This window comes from Pleurodeles waltl, chromosome 12 (assembly GCF_031143425.1).
Source record: "Pleurodeles waltl isolate 20211129_DDA chromosome 12, aPleWal1.hap1.20221129, whole genome shotgun sequence".
NCBI lineage: Eukaryota > Metazoa > Chordata > Amphibia > Caudata > Salamandridae > Pleurodeles > Pleurodeles waltl.
In genome coordinates, this window is record NC_090451.1 from 580,268,067 (window position 1) to 580,279,284 (window position 11,218).

The window sequence follows — 11,218 nt, forward strand, 5'->3', positions numbered from 1 at the left end:
AAGCTTAAAAAACTGTATATAAGGAAACCTGACTTTGCATTGACACACAGTCTCCTGAGAACATACAAACCGTGCTGTTGTACTACTAGGACGCTTGTTACCTGGTTGCAGCCAATAAATTCGATCTTTGACTTCACCTAGAAGACTCTGAGTTTCTGTGGTCTGAATCAGGAAAGTACCCGAGGTCTTTGGGTGTACCCTGGCACCACTGGGTTACCGGATCAGTACCGGTTCTGAAAAACCCAGTACCTCAGTTGGCGCCCAACGTGGGGCGATACCAGCGGTACCGGTCCAAGCCTGAGGTCTGTGAGGAGCTTCGTGTGAAAATTCTGGAGGAAGGCCGCCACTTCATCGACCCCTGCATGTCGACGTGGTCCGAAAGTCTTTGCTGCGAGGTTCCCCGCTTCCCGACGGCTACGAAGGACTGCTGCCCTGGCTATCGCCCTGATTTGGACCCTTGATGTTTGGTAGAGCGAAACGATAAGACGAGTCTTCTGGTGACGTCATCGATATTTTCAGTTAAGTATAAGTGGAGCGTCTCCCAGTCCTTAGTTGGACACTTGGTTTGGTCCTTAGTTGGACATTTGGTTTGGTATTCCTTCGGGATCACTTTGATTTGGTACTTGCAAGTACCAAAGCCGAAGGACTCGTGTATTCACGAGACTATCGTAAACGATAATCCTTTGAAGTTTGAAGCTAGACTAGTGAGCGAAGATGCCTGGTCTTAGCAGACTTGGACATTTGTTTTGTCTTGGTTGTAAAAGGGACTCCCGGTTGGAGGACTCATGTCCGGTTCCTCCGATTGGAACTCCAACCTATGAACTATATGTGAAGCACGGAGTAGGCCCCATCACATATAATGAAGTATGGATCCGTTACACCAGAAAAGATGGTGTTTTAAAATGGCCCCAAAATGGTAGCTTTGACACAGAAATCTTAGATAACCTCGAAGTTAGACTTTTTAAGAAGAAAGCCCGGCCGGCAATGTTTGATTCTTTCCGCTTATGGCGTAAGGAAGCCAAGCAAAAGGAAATTAAATTAGCTAAGAAAAATAAGAGAGAAAAAGGTATTTCGATTATGCAAGCTTCTATACAGTTTAAAGATAACGAAGTAGAACAGTTGAATGAGCAGTTGCATAGGCGACATAAAATGACAGTAGATAAATGCTATCCAGTTTTGCCGCCTCTTCAGCAAGATGCAGCAAAAGACTCTGAAAAAGATCCCCTAATGTCGCATTTGCTAAGTTCGCCACCACCCTATGCGCAGAATGCCACGGCACCTCCGCAACCTCTAGTTGCACAACCAGTGGTTGCATTGCCTCCTGCTCCTCCACAGCACCCACCAGCTATTCTTCAGTTGGTTCCTATTCCTCCGGTGCAGCCTCCTCAAGGGCCACTGGCTTTAACATCTGCTCTGCCTTTACTTCCTACAACTTTGACTACTATAGCGACTACCACTCCTGGTATTGTTTCTGACACTGCTTCTGTCTCTGCCTTGTCTCATTCTGTTTTTCCTCCTGTTCATTTGTCAACCACTCCCTCTATCCGTCAGAGAATGACAAACACTGTGACTAGTCTTTTATCCCCTCTCTTTGGGTCATTAGCTACGACCCCAGTTTCAGAGCGTAAACAATTGCGTAGCCAATTGCCTGATGGTATGGAGAAAGAGACACTGAATTATTTGGCGCATAAATAGGTTACTGAACCAGCGAGATATGAACTAGAGTCTGTTATGGATGTCTTCCATCAGTGGGAAGAACCGAAACAGAGATACTTTTTTGAGAAAATGTGTACTTTTCTTTCTGAGGATTTAGAGGAAAATGGTTTGGAGCCCAATCCGCCTAAGTTGTGTCGTGTACGGTTCGATTTTGCGACAGGTTTGATTGTGGGTTCAGATGTCGAGAAAGCAGTTGCGATGTTATTGTCGTTTAGGACTGAAGGTGTTTCCAGGTTATTGTTTAAATATGATTCTTCTGCTAAAAAGAAAGGGAAACAGTACCCCATGAGAGAAGTTCCCCCACAATGGAGGGAAGGGGACCCAAATGCTAATCCACCTGTCCTGCCTCATTTCCAGCGTGTATGGGTACACGTTCCATGGAAGCGAGCTGAAGTTTTAGCCCTTAAGCAGACATTGCCTGATCCCCGTAAGAATCCTACAGGGTATTACAAGGAATTGTCACAGACTGCTGGGTCTTGCATTATGAATTTAGCTGACATAGGCATGTTGTTTGGGAATGTTGTTCCACAGCCTTTATGGGGAAAGATTCGCCATACAGACCATGCTCAAGAGTTAGGTGACACATGGGCTAATATTTCTGCTGCAGATGCCCGACAAATTGGTGGTGCTAAACCTGAGCCTTTAGTGACAGAGCTTCCTGGTAGGATTATTGATTACATGAAAACTATAATGCCTGCGATGCGTGTAAACTGGGATAAATTGTCTGCATGTAAGCAAAAGAAAGAAGAAACGGTATCAGATTTCTTCACCATGTTTAAAGAAACGTTTGTGGACCACAGTGGTCAAGATATGAGCACAGAAGGTGGTCAACGTTTGTTCGTCGATAAATTTGTGCATAATCTGCTTCCTGAGTTGTGTAAAAAGTCAAAAGATTCAGAAAGTTCTTGGGCAGTTTCCTCTTCAGCGCAGATATTGGCTACTGCACAGTACTACGAAAATAGAGATAAAGATTAGAGAGATAGAGTAGAGAAGAAAACTAAAGAATTGAAAACGAAGGTTCTGTTACAACAAGCGTACCCGCCACGTGGTGGTCAAAATATTGGTGCACAGAGTAACTATCAGAACAACTATCAGAATAACTATCAGCCCCAACCGTTCCGGAGAAACTCGCAAAGAGCCGAGTATGCTCAACCACGTATCCCAGTAGGTCCCAATCAGTGTTCATATTGCAAGGAAGAGGGTCAATTCAAGTATAGTTGCCCTGCTTTGCTACAGCGCGCAAATGGTACTTCTGGTTTAAGAGGTCGAGGTGTTCCACAAGCACCTAGAGGAAGAGGACGTGGATATGTTCCCCAGAGCCGCGCGCCCATTCCTCCCTCAAAACTCAATGAACAGATTTGATCAACAGGTTAATGCATCTGGTAGGACGGCTCAGTACTATACTGATGATTACTATACAGAGGATGAGCATTTGGACAGTAATGATTGCTAGGACAGCCATAGACAAAGAGAGGGAGTTGTTTCAGTTCCAGTAGATCAGAGTGGGCCTTATGTTAAGGTGATTGCATCAGGTGTGTCAGAACCTTTTCTGTTGGATACTGGTGCTACCAAGAGTTCTATTATGCACTCAAAACTCCCTGGCGCACCTTTGTCTGGCGAAACAAATGTATCAGTAGGGTTTTCCGGCGCCCCAGTTAGAAATCCGATTTCTAACCCTATATCTCTTTCTGTTGGACCTTGTAAATTTGAAACACCCCTTATTTTGACGACAGGTTGTGGCGAGAACTTGTTAGGATTAGATCTGTTAAAGAGATTGTATGCAACATTGTATTGCTCTCCTTCTGGAGTGCAACTCACATTGGGTAAGAAAGTGGTTTCACCAATGTATTTGTCAAAGGATAGATTTCCACCAGAATTTTCGTCTCTTCCTAATACTCTTTGGGCTACTGGACCTAATGATGTAGGTCTTTTGGAAATTCAGCCATATGTGATAGCATTAAAAGCCAATGTTAAAATGCCACGTATTCCCCATTACAAGATCTCTAGTGAAGGGGAAAAAGCGTTGTTAGCAATTATTTGTGATCTGATTGAGAAGGATGTAATTGAAGAGACAAGAGGCAACGTTTGCAATAGTCCTGTTTTGCCTGTCTTGAAGCATACTGACCCTACTCAGCCACATGTTTATAGGTTTGTAATTGATCTTAGAGAGGTGAACAAAATAGTTGTGCCACAGTTTCCAGTCGTCCCCGATATCACTGCATTGTTGACAATGATTCCAGCTTCAGCCACTTGGTTTTCAGTGATAGACCTGAAAAATGTTTTCTTCAGCATCCCTATTGCAGAAGAGAGCAGGGACATTTTTGGCTTCAATTTGGGAGGACGAAGCTTCAGATTTAAGAGAGCTCCTCAAGGCTATTGTGAAAGTCCATCTATCTATAGTCAGGCTTTGAAAGCACAACTTGACACTCTTATGTTACCTGATGGCGCCACTCTCATTCAATATGTCGATGATTTGCTAGTTGCTGCAGATACTAAGGAGATCTGCAAAGAAGCAACATTGTCATTATTGCGTCATTTGTCTGATTTACACCACAAAGTGTCCCTTTCAAAGTTACAGTATTGTCAAAAAGAAGTGACCTATTTAGGTCATCTCTTTTCGAAGGAGGGAAGGCAACTGACCCCAGAGAGAATCAGGGCTGTTGCAGCAATGAGTGTGCCAAGAACACAGAGAGAAGTGCGTGCTTTCTTGGGTATTACATCATATTGCAGACAATGGATACCTAATTTTTCGTTAATAGCCAAACCCTTGGTGGCATTAACTTGTAAAGATACACCAAATCCCGTCCCATGGTCTGAAGATCGTCAGAAAAGTTTTGTCGAATTACGTGATGCATTATGTTCAGCTCCTGTGTTGGGTACCCCCAACTACAGCAAGCCTTTTACATTGTATGTCCATGAGAAAGAAGGTTGTGCGTTAGCAGTTTTGACACAACAGTTTGGAGACAGGGAGCGTCCATGCGCCTATTTCTCTTCAACCTTAGACCCAGTAGCTAAGGCACTACCAAGCTGCTTAAGAGCGGCAGCGGCAACTGCTGTTTCTATCCGACAGTCTGCTGGTTTACTGATGAATAACACATTAATCGTAATGGTTCCACATGCAGTGGACACGTTGTTAAACAGAACCAAGACACAGCATTTAACTAGTGCTCGATTGTCAGGTTACGAGTTGACATTGTTAGCAAGCCATGTACATATAAAAAGATGCACTACACTTAACCCAGCTACGTTATTGCCAATTGTGACGGAGTTAGATACTTCTGAACAACATGATTGTCTCCATAGAACAGAAGAAGAAACGAAAGGGAGAATAGACCTTCTGGACACTCCCCTTGCAAAGAGTGATGGTACTTTGTGGGTGGATGGTTCATGCTTTAAGCTCACGAATGGTGACACAACTGTGGCGTATGCTGTGACAACTTTGTGTACGATTGTTGAAGCTGCACGTATCCCACACAATTCAGCCCAAACAGCTGAGTTAATAGCCCTAACAAGAGCATGTACAGTATCAAAAGGAATGAAAGTGACTATCTATACCGATAGCCAATATGCGTTTGGTGTGGCCCATAGTTTTGGGCGTTTGTGGAAGGAACGTGGGTTCCTGACCTCGCATGGAACTAAAATACAGCATGGTCAGTTGGTAAATGAGCTCCTTGATTCACTTACTTTACCGTTGCAAGTTGCGATTGTGAATTGTAGCGCACATAAAAAGGTGACTGATGATGTTGGTCGTGGGAATGCATTTGCTGACGAGGTCGCAAAAGAAACGGCAAGGAATGTGATGAACCGAATGTATGTCGCGGGCCCTGCAAGATGGATTGGTGATGTTGGAATGTGTGAAGACACGATAGAAAGCGTGAAATCGATTCAAGCTGAAGCCATAGAGAGAGAATTGAGTGTGTGGAGAGAAAGTACGGGTAAATTGGATGCGAATGGTTGTTGGGTTGAGTTGTCAGAACATCAAAGATGGTTGCTACCCGATGCGTATGTGCTTGCAGTAGTTACAATGGCTCATGGAATGGCTCACATCAGTGTGAAAGGGATTTGTAAGTTGTTGGCCCCAGTATGGCAAAATGCAGGAATTCCCAAGTGCGCAGAAAATGTGGTTAAAAATTGCATGGTATGCCTGAAACGCAACCCTGGTAGAGGAACCCCAACTCCAGCTGGTCATTTTGCACCTCCTACGTATCCGTTTGAGGTTTTGCAGCTAGATTTCATCCACATGGAGAGGCGCAACAACTTAAAATACGTACTCGTTGTTGTTTGTGCCTTTTCAAGATGGGTGGAAGCCTATCCCCTAAAAGACAATACTGCGCTATCCACAGCCAAAGCCCTTGTGAAAGAGTTCTTCCCTAGATTCGGAATGCCGAGAATGATCTGGAGTGACAATGGAAGTGAATTTGTGGGTCAAGTGATGAAGAAAGTATGCGAAGGTCTAGGGATAAACCAAAAGTTTCACGCTGCAAATCACCCCCAATCAGCTGGATTAGTGGAGTGCTATAATGGCACTCTAAAGCTAAAATTGGCCAAGATACAAGCGAGCTCTGGTCTTAAATGGCCTGACGCTCTACCCTTAGCACTCCTATCAACCAGAATGACTGTGCATTCACGAGTGAAACTTAGTCCTTATGAAATAGTCTTTGGCCGCCCGGCCAATATATGGGGAGTGCCCAGGCCCAAGAAGTTTAGCGAGATAGAGCATCCTGTTTTGCTTGACTATCTGTATGAATTGACGGCTAAATTGCGTGTTTTACATCAACAGGTCCACGACACCCTGCCTCCGGTCTCTGAATCTCCAGGTCATCCCATTGAGCCTGGATCCTGGGTTTTAATAAAGAACTTTCAGCGAACCAAAAACGAGCAGCCCAGGTGGACCGGACCGCACCTCGTTCTTCTCTCCACAAGATCAGCTGTTCGAGTAGAAGGGAAGAAACACTGGATCCATGGGACCCATTGCAAAAGGGTACCCCTACCTCTGCCATATGACCGGTGGGTCCAGGAAGGTGTCGCCGACTCAGAGACTGAAACCGTGCCACGTTTTCTGCCTTTCAGCGATGCACGAATAAAAGGAACACTCACTGAGAAAGAAAGTGATGACATTTTACAATCAGCAGTATCACCGTCAGTTCGATTGGACACTACAGAACCTGAACTCCTTTTTCAGGACCACACGATACCTGGGACTAACCGTTATAATCTACGACCAAGAATAAAGGACAAATAAAACAGTTTACTTTTCTTCCCTTTAGCAAAGTTCTCCAATATGGAAAATTATTTTTGAATGACTTTTTTTGTTTTTTTTGTTTTTCGAACCTCCATCCGGGTTTAGCTGTAGGATCGTGGCTGAAAAGACTTAGGGAGGTAGCCTGTGGACACAAGGTCTACAGGTCTGGTTTGTTCTAGGGCGGCCTGGAACATTCAGAACACTCCTAAGTGAAGTAAACCAACCGCCACGAACGGCAACGGTTAGAGGATGGAATCTTTCCAAAATGGAGAACATGTTGAAAGACTGAGTTTCAAGAAGAGACTATATGAAACGATAACCAGGAAACGTTTTTTGCTGCTGTGCATTTTTATGTTATTTAGTATACTTATGTTTTTTATAGGATATGTTTTATTCTGTTTTAACGTGATATTGGCACCCACTACCTCGTCTACACCTCCTCCTTCCACTGTTTCCCCACATTCTTTTCAACTCCTCCCTAAACATGAATCTGCTAGGAGACTAGAGTTCATTAATAACTCCTTCATCCAGCTTTTGCACCAACACCAACTAGTGATAAATACAACTAACTGTTGGGTGTGTGGCCTTATGCCTCACACAGCAGATAAAGGTATCCCTTATCTGATCCTGCCTTTCAGCCACAATGGTTCCGTGTGGGCATTCAGAACGATATTCATCTATGCACACTACCCCCTACGTTTTGCGGAAGACAACCCTAAGAAAAATGCTTTAGTTAAAGGTATCATAGACATGATGAAGGACAATATCTTCTACGAGACTATCCCCAGAGATGAGACAATAGCATATATAGGATGGAACATGACCGGATATGAAGCCACAATGAGTGAGAAACAGCAAGCTAAGATATCTTCCCTGATTTGGGTTGTACCCCATCAGGGTCACCTGTGTCTGCAAGGTACTGGCAAGAATCCCAGAGCTCAGCTAGGGGAAAGCGTCTGCACTGAGACATATGTCTTCGCATCTCAGACCTCCCCTCCGCTCTTGGCAGCTAAGGGTTCCTATTTCATCTGCCATAATAGAGCCTTTACATGGTTGCCCCCTGACTTTTCGGGCACATGCTTCGTTTCGTTCCTGTTGCCCCCTACCTACACAGCAGCGGCAGATTACCACAAGACAAGGATAGTTAGAGGCGTCTTCAGTGAAGAAGACACTGCAGGACAAGAATTTGGGGACTTCGTAAAGGGTTTTCTGCCGTTCTGGGGACAAATAGGTAATAGCAGGAGCATAAGGCAATTGATAAGAGTGGTTGAATCCACCGTGGCTGAAACCGCTGGTACCCTTGGTAACTTGACTGCTGAGCTCCAGTCGGATCGTCTTATGACCCTTCAGAACAGGGTCGCATTAGATGTCATACTTGCAGACCGGGGTGGAGTATGTACATTGATCCAATCGAGTTGCTGTGTTTTTGTCCCAGATAACGCTCCAACAGTATACCAGGCCATCTCCAAACTGCATAGAATTTCCAAATCTATTCATTTAGATAGAGGAGATTGGTCATTAATGGGATGGTTCTGGGAACTGATATCAGCATGGGGATGGAAGATACTGATGGTCATTGGGATGATCTTGGCCATTCTTTTCCTGTTCTGTCTATGCGTGCAGTGTGCTCCTGCAATATGTGGCCTCTGTGTTACATCATGCATAAGGAAACCTGCACCAAGAGACAAGCTAAATACTAGGATGATGTTACAGCAACATCTCAACGACTTTAGAAACATAGACCTGGACTCAGATTAGCATGAGAATAGGTTTATTGCCTATGTAAGGGCAAAAGGAGGGTTTGTGGTTCTAAAAATTCTGGACCCATGTAATTTACTTTGCCACAGCAGTACGATTTTAGTATCAAAAGACCGATAATGACTAATACACTAAGCATGAGCATTTTCGCTCAATTCCAGCAGCGTTTTCACCTCGAAATCGCCATTTTCGTCCTGCACTCGTGGCTCCCATTTTATACACGGCAGCCATTTTTAAAAGTTGCCCTCACATAGGCTTATAATACAGTCAGATTTGATTCCAAGGACACGTACACCTTGATTGACTTTTCTCTGACCTGGGCAAGCTGGAACCATTGCCTCAGGCCAAACCTGTTTGGTCAGTCCCTCTCCCAGTGGCCGAATCAGATAGCATCAAGGCACACCATGCCATAAAACCCTTATTATCGCTCACTCACCCTGCCTAATCTTGCTCACACCTGCACCTGCTCTTTTCTTCTTCTTACTTTACGAGGGGGAGGTGCCCGTTTTTATTGGGGGTCCACACTTATCTGATGTAAAATACTAGGCCTTGCCGGGTAATTTATTATGGGTTGGATGACATGAAACATGAGGTTTCATCATGACACTGTTTTTTCCTTTGTAATGAAAACATGTGAATGACCAACCAAAATGTCAAGAATGTTTGCCTGAAGCTTAAAAAACTGTATATAAGGAAACCTGACTTTGCATTGAAACACAGTCTCCTGAGAACATACAAACCGTGCTGTTGTACTTCTAGGACGCTTGTTACTTGGTTGCAGCCAATAAACTCGATCTTTGACTTCACCTAGAAGACTCTGAGTTTCTGTGGTCTGAATCAGGAAAGTACCCGAGGTCTTTGGGTGTACCCTGGCACCACTGGGTTACCGGATCAGTACCAGTTCTGAAAAACCCAGTACCTCACTGTATAGTCCATTCCCTGTAGGGATATGGACCACCTCAACAATTTAGGATTTTCACCTTTCATTTGTTTTAGCCAAAGTAGAGGTTTGTGGTCTGTCTGAACAATGAAGTGAGTGCCAAACAGGTATGGCCTCAACTTCTTCAGTGCCCAGACCACAGCAAAGACCTCCCTCTCAATGGCAGACCAACGCTTTTCTCTAGGGGTCAACCTCCTACTAATAAAAGCAACAGGTTGATCCTGGCCCTCAGAATTAAGTTGTGATAGGACTGCCCCTACTCCTAATTCAGATGCATCAGTTTGGACATAGAATTTTTTAGAGTAACAAGGGCTTTTCAGGACAGGTGCAGAGCACATGGCCTGCTTCAGCTCCTCAAAAGCTTTCTGACAGTTTGCTGTCCATAATACCTTTTTAGGCATTTTCTTGGATGTGAGGTCATTAAGAGGGGCTGCAATGGAGCCATAGTTCTCAATGAACCTCCTGTAATACCCAGTGAGGCCTAGGAAGGCTCTCACCTGAGTCTGAGTAGTAGGGGGAACCCAATCTATAATAGTTTGGATTATCCCCTGAAGTGGTGCAATCTGTTCCCCACCAACAAGGTGTCCCAGATAAACCACCTTACCCTGCCCTATCTGGCACTTTGAAGCCTTGATAGTGAGGCCTGCCTTTTGCAGGGCCTCTAAAACTTTCCATAGGTGGACCAGGTGATCATCCCAGCTGGAGCTAAAGACAGCTATATCGTCCAAATATGCTGCACTGAAAGCTTCCAGCCCTTGCAGGACTGTGTTCACCAACCTCTGAAAAGTGGCAGGTGCATTTTTCAACCCAAAGGGCATTACTGTGAACTGGTAATGTCCTCCAATGGTTGAAAATGCAGTTTTAGGTTTAGCATCTTCTGATAATTTGATCTGCTAATACCCTGCAGTCAAATCAAAAGTGCTTAGATACTTGGCAGATGCCAGTGTATCTATGAGCTCATCTGCCCTGGGTATAGGGTGAGCATCAGTTTTGGTTACCTGGTTGAGACCTCTGTAGTCTACACAAAACCGCATTTCCTTCTTTCCATCCTTGGAATGAGGTTTTGGTACAAGTACCACAGGAGAGGCCCATGGACTTTCAGAGTGCTCAACAACTCCCAGTTCTAACATTTTCTGCACCTCTTGCTTTATGCAGTCCCTGACATGGTCAGGCTGCCTATAGATCTTACTTTTAACAGGCAAGCTGTCTCCAGTATCTATAGTGTGCTCACACCAAGAAGTGGTACCTGGCACAGTAGAGAAGAGTTCAGAAAACTGACCCAGGAGATTTATGCAATGGTCTTTCTGCTCAGCAGTAAGACAATCAGCCAAAACTACACCTTCCACAAGAGCATCTTGTTCTATGGAAGAGAAGAGATCAGGTAGAGGATCACTGTCTTCTTCCTGTCCCTCATCAGTTGCCATGAGCAGGGTGAGATCAGCCCTGTCATAGTAGGGTTTCAGTTGGTTGACATGGAGCACTCTAAGGGGACTCCTGGCAGTGCCTAAGTCAACTAAATAGGTGACTTCACCCTTTTTCTCAACAATTGTGTGGGGACCACT